We start from the raw sequence: 10622 nt of genomic DNA, 5'->3' as shown, positions 1-10622 counted from the left end.
TATGACCTAACAATCCCACTACTGGGCATATACCCTGAGAAAACCATAATCCCAAAAGAGTCATGTAACACAATGTTCATTGCAGGTCTATTTACAATAGCCAGGACATGGAAGCAACCTAAGTGTCCATCGACAGATGAATGGATAAAGAAGATGTGGCACATGTATACAATGGAATATTACTCAGCCATAAGAAGAAACGAAACTGAGTTTGTAGTGAGGTGGATGGACATAGAGACTGACATACAGAGTGAAGTAAGTCAGAAAGAGAAAAACAAATACCGTATGCTAACACATATATATGGAATCTAAGAAAAAAAAATGGTTCTGAAGAACCTAGGGGCGGGACAGGGATAAAGACACAGAGATAGAGAATGGACTTGAGGACATGGGGAGGGGGAAGGGTAAGCTGGGACGAAATGAGAGAGTGGCATGGACATATATACACTACCAAATGTAAAATAGATAGCTAGTGGGCAGCAGCCACATAGCACAGGGAGATCAGCTCGGTGCTTTGTGACCACCTAGAAGGGTGGGATAGGGAGGGTGAGAGGGAGGCACAAGAGGGAGGAGATACAGGGATGTATGTATATGTATAGCTGATTCATTTTGTTATAAAGCAGAAACTAAGACACCATTGTAAAGCAATTATACTCCAATAAAGATATAAAAAAAAAAATCCTGACGGTATTGACATGGTTCAGAATGTGCTACACCAAATTTTGGAACCTTGGCATTTGAAGTTTCAAGCTGAAGGAATTTGAGAAATGGGAGGTGCTGGAAGGACTCTCTGACCTCCCTTGTCTCCCCTGAAAACAGGTCAGAAGACCCTCACTGGAGAGGCACACTCACTGTACCTGCAGGAAAAAAGCATTCTATCTCCAAGATGAGCGATGCCCAGAGGAACCTGAATGAACAGGCCTTGCTATTTCCCCCAGTTTATCGTCCTTAACTCATAGCCTTTTGTCCCCACACATTTTCCCACAGCTTTCCACTCTTCATTAAACCAGACATAACAACACAGGTGTAGCTGCTTCTTCAGGTCTTCATTTCCTTATGAAGATTCTTGTGTCACCTAAAACTTACATTAAACACGTTTGTGTGCTTTTCTCTTGTTAATCTGTCTTTGGTTAGACAACTCAGCCCAGAGCCCTCCTCAAAAGATTAGAAGGAAAAAGAACAGTTTTTCTCCCCTACAATGTAAAGAAGTTCCTCTAAGTTTGAGTAGGACAACTATACATCTACTCGTATTATTTAGTGTCTTATGTTTGGTTTTCTAACTGGTCTCTGCCTCACTCTGCCTCTCCTGTCCCATCGCCATAGGGGTAGTGTTCAAACTGGACAAATGTGCGATCATTGCAGAGCCTGGCCCCATCTGCCTGCATAGCCTCATCTCCCACTGGTGACTGATATGTAACTTCTCCACTGCAAACCCAAATCATGTCCATCCCCGGGGTGCAACATGGTGTCTCGTTTTGTTTTGCTCCTCCTGATATTCTTCACAAGTTAATTTCTTTACATTTGAGGGTGTTTTCTCTCATCTCTGCTTCCCCAAACCCCTATCCTTCTAGAACCTGATCAAATGTCACTTTTCTGAAGCTTCCCCACCACAGTGTTAAATGACTCATTAGAAATCTGACTGCGCTTAGCTTTATCTCATATTTTTATTTCACTAAATGGCAGGAATCTTTCCCTGTGTGGATTCTGTGTCTTCTCATCTGGCCTAGAAGTGGAAGTAGAAGGTGTTCTGTTATGCTGCTTACGATAGACATTCAACAAATATTGTATAATAGATGAATAACATCCAGCAACTACTTGAACAACCTCACATTATTTACTGAGGGCTCAATAGATAGCTAAAGAAGCATGTTGTACAGTAGTATCATTTGACTGAAATGTTGAGCAGCTGATCTCATAGGATGCAGCATCCACCTCATAAGTCAATGAAATTTCCTTTACTTAATGCTTTCCCCCTCTCCTCAGTCTGGCATTGAGCTTACTTAATAAAATGCTTTTGTGACAAAATGACCATGTACATGATAAAATATCTCAGAGTTTGAGAAATGTACCAAATGTCAGGCTATGGTTTTGTCTTTATCATGTTGTGGCTCTGGGGTCCAGACTGCACCCTGTGGTGACAACTGAATGGATGTTGTCACTATTGGTTATTGTGGGAAGAGGTAAATCCTAAGACAGTGAGAGGTGGACAGTGGTGAGGGAGGACTTCTTACTCCCTGGGACTGGGAGGGAGCTGGACCCAACCTCCCAGGCCTGAAGAAGCCTAAATGGTTTTAGGAGGGGACTGAGCTGCTGCTGGCCATCTGGAGGCGAGCAGAGGACAACAGCCAGAGCGAGCGAGCCTTTGCTTTTCGGCGGCACTAACGCTGTGGACAGGGCAGATGCTTGTCAGCTTCTGAGAGTGAGGTTAGTCATCAGTTAGATCCATTTCACCTTTAACCTGCCCTCACTGATCAAGCTGGCTTCCACTGTTTTTACAAAAACGTGCATGTCCTCCAAGCCTTATGTAGCCTAGATAATAAGATGTTTGCCCAAGTTGTTTTCTAGGAACTTGGAGTCAGCTGCGTCCATTTTGAGCTCCAGCTGGTTAAGACTTGTTAAGACCACCGACCATCCAACTGAGCATGCGCGAGTGGCCGCTGGTTGACCTTTTGACGTCAGAGGGCCCAGACTCCACCCTCGGTTCATGCTAACTGCTGTTTTCTGAGCACGTGTCCCACGGAGGGGCCTGCAGCTTAGTTGCATCTGCTCAGGATGGTGATGACCTCACCTTTTTCCTCTCTCCAATTACCTTTCCCCGTGTTCCCCACGCCTGGGCTTTATCCCACAAGTGCCCTGAGCCCTGCGCTTCAGGCAGTCAGAGCTCTGCGCTGGGCTGAGAACCTTGGCGTCTTGGCGTTTGGCTTGCTGTGCATCCGGCCACTGAACCTCGTTTGTTAGCACTTCTAACAAAGCCAGGACCTGGGGAGGTCTTCCGGTCGCAGGAAGGTATGTTTGATTTTCGGCTTCATCAGTAACGGTAAGAATAAGTTGGGATGTGCATGAAGAGTTGTGGGGATTTTTGGACATGGGAGAAGGGAGCTTGGGAAGGACCAAACTTTCGGCTTGTCTGGTATACGAGGTCTTAAAGTTGGCGCACTTTGAGGACAGATTTTTTTATCCTAAGCCAGTAAAGGTGACTTTTTGGACCAATACAATCGGTTGGGTTGTTCAGGTTTCCTACTAGTTTTAGTCAAATTTCCAAACTCTTCCCCCTGGTACCAGTAGCCAGGTGATACCTCCTGGTATTTTCTCTTCCTCTCCCATCACTCATACAATGGTCATTTAGTGGCCATATGGTGAAATTTGTGCCAGTGGGCCTTAAGTAGGATTGATATTTATATCTTCTAAGTACTCTTTCTAAAAAAGAAGCTGCTATCCTTGGACTTTGTCCCCTCTCCATAGGCTGGTATATTGATGTAGTGTCGACTCAGCTTCAACCATGAAGGGCAATGCCCTAGGGTAATGTAGAACAACAAGATGGAAAGAATGTGAGCTCCTGGAGAAGAGCTCTAGCATAGACCTCCCAGGCTGTTTCATGAGAGAGAAATAGAAGTCAATCTTGTTGAAGTTACTTGCTTTTGGAGTCTTGTTTTTGCAGTGTCATTCTTATTCTAATTCAGATATTGGTGCTTATCATTATAAAAACCTTAAATATGTGGTGTTGCCCTAGATGTTAGACAGTGGGCAGTGAAAAAACAGGCATTTCAGATACTGAGAAGATGATGAACTTTGTACTGCCAAGGCAACATTTGGTAAGATTGTCTTCAGTTTAAAAACCTCATGTCTGTATAATCATTAGTCCTAGAGAAAGCAGTTGGAAGTAACCAGATTATTTGTACGTTGGCTGCTCTTTGCTGCTTTCCACAGGTGGTTATTAGAAAGAAATGAGCCCAGGCAAGAATTGGCCAATTGGCAGGAAGAGTGGGAATATAATAGAACCCTATGGGGTTGGAAAAATCAACTGCTATTAATCCCACGAAGGCAGAAAACTGTTACGAAGGGTGCTCTTCAAAATCCTCCCATTAAACGATTTTCAGCTGAGTAAAGGAAGGTAGTCCTAGCAACAAAGATCAGATTAAGTCTACTGTGTCAAATAGCCTCAAGGGAGTAGCCTTTTTTTTTTTTTTTTTTGGGGGGGGGGCAGTACGCGGGCCTCCCCCTATTGTGGCCTCTCCCCTTGCGGGGCCAGGCTCAGCGGCCATGGCTCACGGGCCCAGCCGCTCCGCGGCATGTGGGATCCTCCCGGACCGGGGCACGAACCCGTGTCCCCTGCATCGGCTGGCGGACTCTCAACCACTGCGCCACCAGGGAAGCTCCGGGAGTAGCCTTTTAAGGGAGGAAAGAGTGATGGCTAAACTCACATGCCAGAAAAGAAGGCAGGCTTAAGAAATAATGCCCAGTAAAGAATTCTGGGTGGGTACTGACATGTTAAATCAGAACAGAATCAAATAGACCAGAAATCTACCATTGATTGAAGCAAACTTTGTTGCCAAATGAACCACTGGCTTGTGAATGTTCAATCCTAATGTAATCCTCAGCCTCACTGCACTGGTAGGAAGCAGTGTAAAAAGAACTGAGCATCCTTGAAGGAGGACTCACGAAAGAAATGTCTCCAAACTCTGATGTGGCCATGAGGGACAATGGGCAAGGAAGAACCACCGAGGCAAAGCCACAGGCTCAGGGGACAATGGACAAGGGAATGCCTCCAGAAACAAAAACCAAGATCTAACCATGAAAATATTCCACTGCCAGGGTAGGTCCCTTTATAATTACTGCCCAGCGTGATGCCATCATTGCTAAGGACCAGCAGCTGCTGTGTGTTTTGCTTTTTTCTGAGAAGAAATGTCTATTGTGCATGTCTTGTCTTACCTACCATTGTTTACTGAGTTTGTTGTGGGTACAGGGATGTGTAGGTGGGACATGGGGGAGGGAATGAGCTTGTAACTTCTTGACTAGGAGATACATCCAGAAGTGGTAGAAGAGACTGCATTGTTGCCCACGTATCTTGGACTTTAAGCTGTGTGCCATAGCAGGATGGGACCTGTCTCTTTTAGGGTAGGGGTAATGTGTTCTGTGTGAGGGAGGAAAAGGGCATGCATGGATATTTGGGTGATCAGAGAGGTGGGCTTTGGGAAATTGCTATGTATCCCCATGTTCTCTTTCCAGCTGGGTGCGGACATGCGACTAATTTTTGGCAAACAAAGTGAGCTGAAGTGGTATGTGTAAATGGGATATAATTTGCCACTTAAAGACCATCATGTTTCTCTGGATTTTGGCTTTCTCCCCCTTCTTATAGGCTGTAATATGGATGTTGGGGCAATCTAGCTGTGACAGTATGGATGAGCATTTTCCTGTACCCATCTAGGTTCTTATGGCTGGTCTAAGAATTAAATTGACATGAGACAGATGAACAGAGAAAATCAAACAAAAGTTTAATAACATGTATACGTGAGAGACACCCAGGAAAACTGAGGAACTCACCAAAATGGTCAAAACCCTCACCTTCAATAACATCTTCAGCTAAAGTTAACAAAAGAGGTTGTTAGGGGTAATGGCTTGGGACTTCAGAGGGGAGGAAAACAATTCACATGAAAATGGAAAAGCATATTTTTGGTAAAACAAATGTTTGCTGGGCCATGCAGAGAGGACGAGACACAGAGGACTCTGATCCCTAGGTCTTGCTGAGTCTCCCCTGACACACCTGGCCCATATTCTCTGCAGATACCTCAGGTGGTAGCTGTACTGTGGGAACAAGCCCATTATGTGAATTCTTTTAGGCAATTAAGGGAGAGGTAACAAGAAAAACTGAGTCTTCAGTTTCTTAAAAATAATGAGCCTATTCTTTTCTATCATGGCTTATCACAGAATATTGAATATAGTTCCCTGTGCTATACAGTAGACTATAAAATACATATGTGTAATTGAATCACTTTGCTGTACTGCAGAAATTAACACAACTTTGTAAGTCAACTATATTTCAATAAAGAAAGAATTTTTAAAAATCAGCCTAAATTGATCACCATGCCACAGAGACATTTTTTTCTTAATATATTTTATTTATTTATTTATTTATTTATTTATTTTTGGCTTTGTTGGGTCTTCGTTTCTGTGCGAGGGCTTTCTCCAGTTGCGGAGAGCTGGGCCCACCCTTCATCACGGTGCGCGGGCCTCTCACTATCGCGGCCTCTGGTTGAGGAGCGCAGGCTCGGTAGTTGTGGCTCACGGGCCCAGTTGCTCCGTGGCGTGTGGGATCTTCCCAGACCGGGGCTCGAACCCGTGTCCCCTGCATCGCAGGCAGACTCTCAACCACTGCGCCACAGGGAAGCCCCACAGAGACATTTTGGGGTGACAAATGTTGATCCTCTACAGCTTCCTGTGTAACTGTCTACTGAATGAACACAGGAAAACTGTTCTGGATTATATATGGCTGGTTTCTAAAGTTAGAGGTCTAGGGACTTCCCTGGTGGCTCAGTGGTTGGGAATCCTCCTGCCAACGCAGGGGACATGGGTTCGAGCCCTGGTCTGGGAAGATCCCACATGCTGTGCAGCAACTAAGCCCGTGTGCCACAACTACTGAGCCTGAGCTCTAGAGCTCGTGAGCCACAACTACTGAGCCCACATGCCACAACTGCTGAGGTCCGCATGCCTAGAGTCCGTGCTCCACAACGGGAGAGGCCACTGCAGTGAGAAGCCTGTGCACTGTGGTGAGGAGTGGTCCCCGCGCGCAGCAACAAAGACCCAACACAGCCATAAATAAATAAATAAATAAAACAATAAACTTAGAGGTCTAGATTGCTTAAGACCTGGGACTTTCCTCACAGTGTTACCTGAGTGGCCATTGCCACAGACAAGAGGAAATAGGTGTCAGTCTGTTCAGGCTGCTGTAACAGAATACAACAGAATGAGTAGCTTATATACAACAGAAATTTTTTCCTCATAGTTCTGGAAGCTGCAAGTCTGAGATGAAGGGTGCCAGCCAACGAGGTCGAATGAGAGCCCTCTTCCAGGTTTCAGAGGTTGGTTGTGTCCTCCCATGGCAGAAGGGCCCAGGGAGCTGTGTGGTCCTCTTGTATGAGGGCACTAGTCCCAGTTATGAGGGCAAGAGGCGTCACCTTGAAGTTAGGTTTCCGATGTGAATTTTGGGGGGACACAAACATGAAGACCAGAGCAGTAGGTGATTGTTTTCAGACATGATTCTGAAAGCCCATTTGGGGGGAATGTTAGGACAAAACAGAATGTTGAAGAGGAAAAGCCTTCTGTAGTTCTCCTTGCCATGGTTCTCATGCATTGCCATTCCTGCAGCTTTTACAACCTTGACTTTTTCCTTTCAGAGATCTTAATTTAGTCCCTAGGGATTCCTCCAGCACGTCTAAGTAATTTGCAAGCACAATGGAACAAATCAGTGTGAGATCCCCTGTAGGTCCCAAACCCTCCAAAATGTAGCAAACGTTAGTGAGAAGACATCACTTAAAGTCCTGCTTATACTGGCTCCCTCTGGTTAAAATCGTCTCATAAACGTCTTCCCATGGAAGCTGCTCAATTCATGGTATGGTGATATCCATAAACCGAATCACTAACAGAGAAGTCAGTAGGTTACAGTCTAAAAATACTTATTTAAAATTTTGTACCCACTCTACTACCCTTATTTGCAAGGAGGTTTCCTGATGATGGAAATCATGGGGAAGTAGGTGGGCTTCCTGTGTGGGATCTACCAGAATGCCTCCCCAGTTCACTTCCTTCCCCAGAGTGCCTTTGGCACTTTCTTGTCTTTGCTCTTAAGTGTGAGAGGGTGACCTTAACTAGTCTCCGTTGGATGACTCTCCTTGGATGTGTGGTGATACTAGATGCAATCACCCTTTTGTTGGTGACTAGCCTTTAATCCTTGCCCTGAGTGTGAAAGAAAATCATTAAGTTATCTAAAAGTGTCTCATTGTGCTTCTAGTTCTAATTTTATTACAACCCTTTGTGATCTTAAAACCTTCGAAAGTAGACTCTAATGATCAGATTCTAAAAGCATTGGAATGTAGAGTATTCCTGTCACCTTGGATTTTTTTAGGATGGGGCTGTCTCTTTCAATTACACCAGGCTCCCCTTCTTTTCCATGCCCTGGGTTTACTCATGGTCTCCCAACTTTTGACTCCTTGTCCATCCCTGCTTTTGTTTTCATAACTCCTATTTTGGAGACAAGGATTTGTAGTGGTCCCAACTCCTCATGTGTTCGAGTGAACATCCCCCTCTGACTTTGCTTTTTTCCTTTGCAAATAAATACATAACCTGTATGATCATTTGGTATTGTGTTCCATATCTTTGGGTGACAATTTAATTTTTTATGCTCACATGCAAATAAGCATCATCCAATAATAAAAAGTGGTAGATGTACTTGAATTGAAAGCTTTGATAATTATACAATCTTTAAATTAATTAATGAGCCAAAGGCAGCTAAACATTAGCGTTTAGAAAGATCTCTACAGCATCAGCTACTAATGAGTTCATTTAGATCCATCGTGCAACTCGTTTTGGAATGCACAGACCATATTTAATCATATTCAATCAGATCTAATATTGAAATTATGAACACAAGGCATTGTTGAGTGTGAAATTACCATAGAATTTTACTTGTTAAACACATTTCTTGTTGTTGCTCCTAGATGAATGATAATTTGATGATGAAGTAGGTAATTTGTATACAATGGACCATTTATGGAATAATAAGGAATTCCAAGGTGTCTTCATTTGTGTTGATCATTCACATACAAATTCTAAATTCATTTGCTTCAGCTGCTTCAGAGGTTCTACTGCCCTCAGGCAAGAAGGATGCACTTTTAGACATCTTTTCCCCTTGAGTTTGTAATTTCTTTTTTTTGAGAGGACATAGAAAATTTTAGAAATGTATTATAGCAATTGACTAAGATCATTAAAAAAAAAAATTAAAAATGTAATAATACAAAAACAGCCCCACCCTCCACTTGGCTTCTTTTTAGTCATTACCCACCCTCTTATCCTGACTTCTAACATAATTGAAGTGTTTTGCCTGTTTTTGTACTTTATATAAATAAACTCATATAGTATATATCTTTTTCGTCTGGCTTCTTCTGCTTAACATTATGTTTGTAAGATTTATTCATATTGTTTCATGTCACAGGTCATGCATTTCTCATTGCTGTGTAATATTGCAGTGGGTGAACAGCCCACAATTTATTCATTTTACTGTTGGAGGACATTTGGTTAGTTTCCAGTTTCCAGCTATTATAATTTGTGCTACTCTGAACATTCTGATACATGTTTTTGTTTTTATGCTTAATTATGGTAAAATACATATAACATAAAAATTACTATTGTAACCATGTTTAACAATTCAGTGGCCTTAAGTACATTTACATGGTTGTGAAAGCAATCTCTAGAACTCTTCATCTTGCAAAACCAAAACTCTATCTCCACTAAACAACACCCCCCTATTCCTCATGCCCTTGGCAACCACCATTCCTACTTTCTGTTTTTATGAGTTAGACTACTGTGGTTACCTAACCTAGAGTGCAATTACACAGTATTTGTCTTTTGGGACTGCCTTATTTCATTTAGCATAATGTCCTCAAAGTTCACCCATGTTGTAGCATGTGTCAGAATTTCCTTCCTTTTGTAAGACAATATTTCATTGCATGTATAGGCCACATTCTAGTACATGTTTCTGATGAGCATATGCACATATTTCTGATGAGATTATATGTAGTTGGGGTCATAGAATATTTAAAGATTCAGCTTTTGTAGATTTTGCCAAACAGTGTTTCACAGTAATTGTACCAATTTACATTCTTGCCAAACATGTGTGAGTTAAGTACCTTTTAATGCAATTAAATTGTTTCTTTCTATGTAGGCTACAACAGTGGCCAGATGCCAGTTATAGGATCGTATTGTTTATTTTCCTTTTTAAAACTCATGGTATTAGTTATGATAACATCAGCTTCTGCAGTAGATTCAGTTTATTTCTCACTCACTAAATAGTTCAGTGTGGGGAACACCCAGTAAGGCAGTCTCCTCTCCTCTGAGAAGTGATTCAGGGATTGAGAATTATTCCATTTGGTGGCTCTACCATATTTGACATGTGCCTTCCAATGTCACCCTGAGCTTCGACATCCAGAGGAGTGTGGAGAAGGCACACTGTCTTTTAACTGTCTTAGCCAGGAAGTGACATATCCTTTTTGTTCACATCCCCTTAGTAGGAAAATGTCACATGCTACATCTAGATGCAAAGATTGGGGTGGGGGGTGTGTGGAGGAGAGGAAAAATGTTCCCTGGCTGGGCAGCTGCTTCCATTAGCAACTCTTCACTTAGGGAAAGGAGCACAGATACCTGCTGGGCAGCTGTGTTTGCCACACATGCCTTGGCTTTTTTTTTTTTTTTTTTTTTTTTTTTTTTTTTTTGGTATGCGGGCCTCTCACCTCTCCCGTTGCGGACACAGGCTCTGGACGCGCAGGCTCAGCGGCCATGGCTCACGGGCCCAGCCGCTCCGCGGCACGTGGGATCTTCCTAGACCGGGGCACGAACCCGTGTCCCCTGCATCGGCA

Source organism: Physeter macrocephalus, chromosome 1 (genome assembly GCF_002837175.3).
Source record: "Physeter macrocephalus isolate SW-GA chromosome 1, ASM283717v5, whole genome shotgun sequence".
Lineage (NCBI taxonomy): Eukaryota > Metazoa > Chordata > Mammalia > Artiodactyla > Physeteridae > Physeter > Physeter macrocephalus.
Note: the sequence above shows the minus strand (reverse complement) of the source record.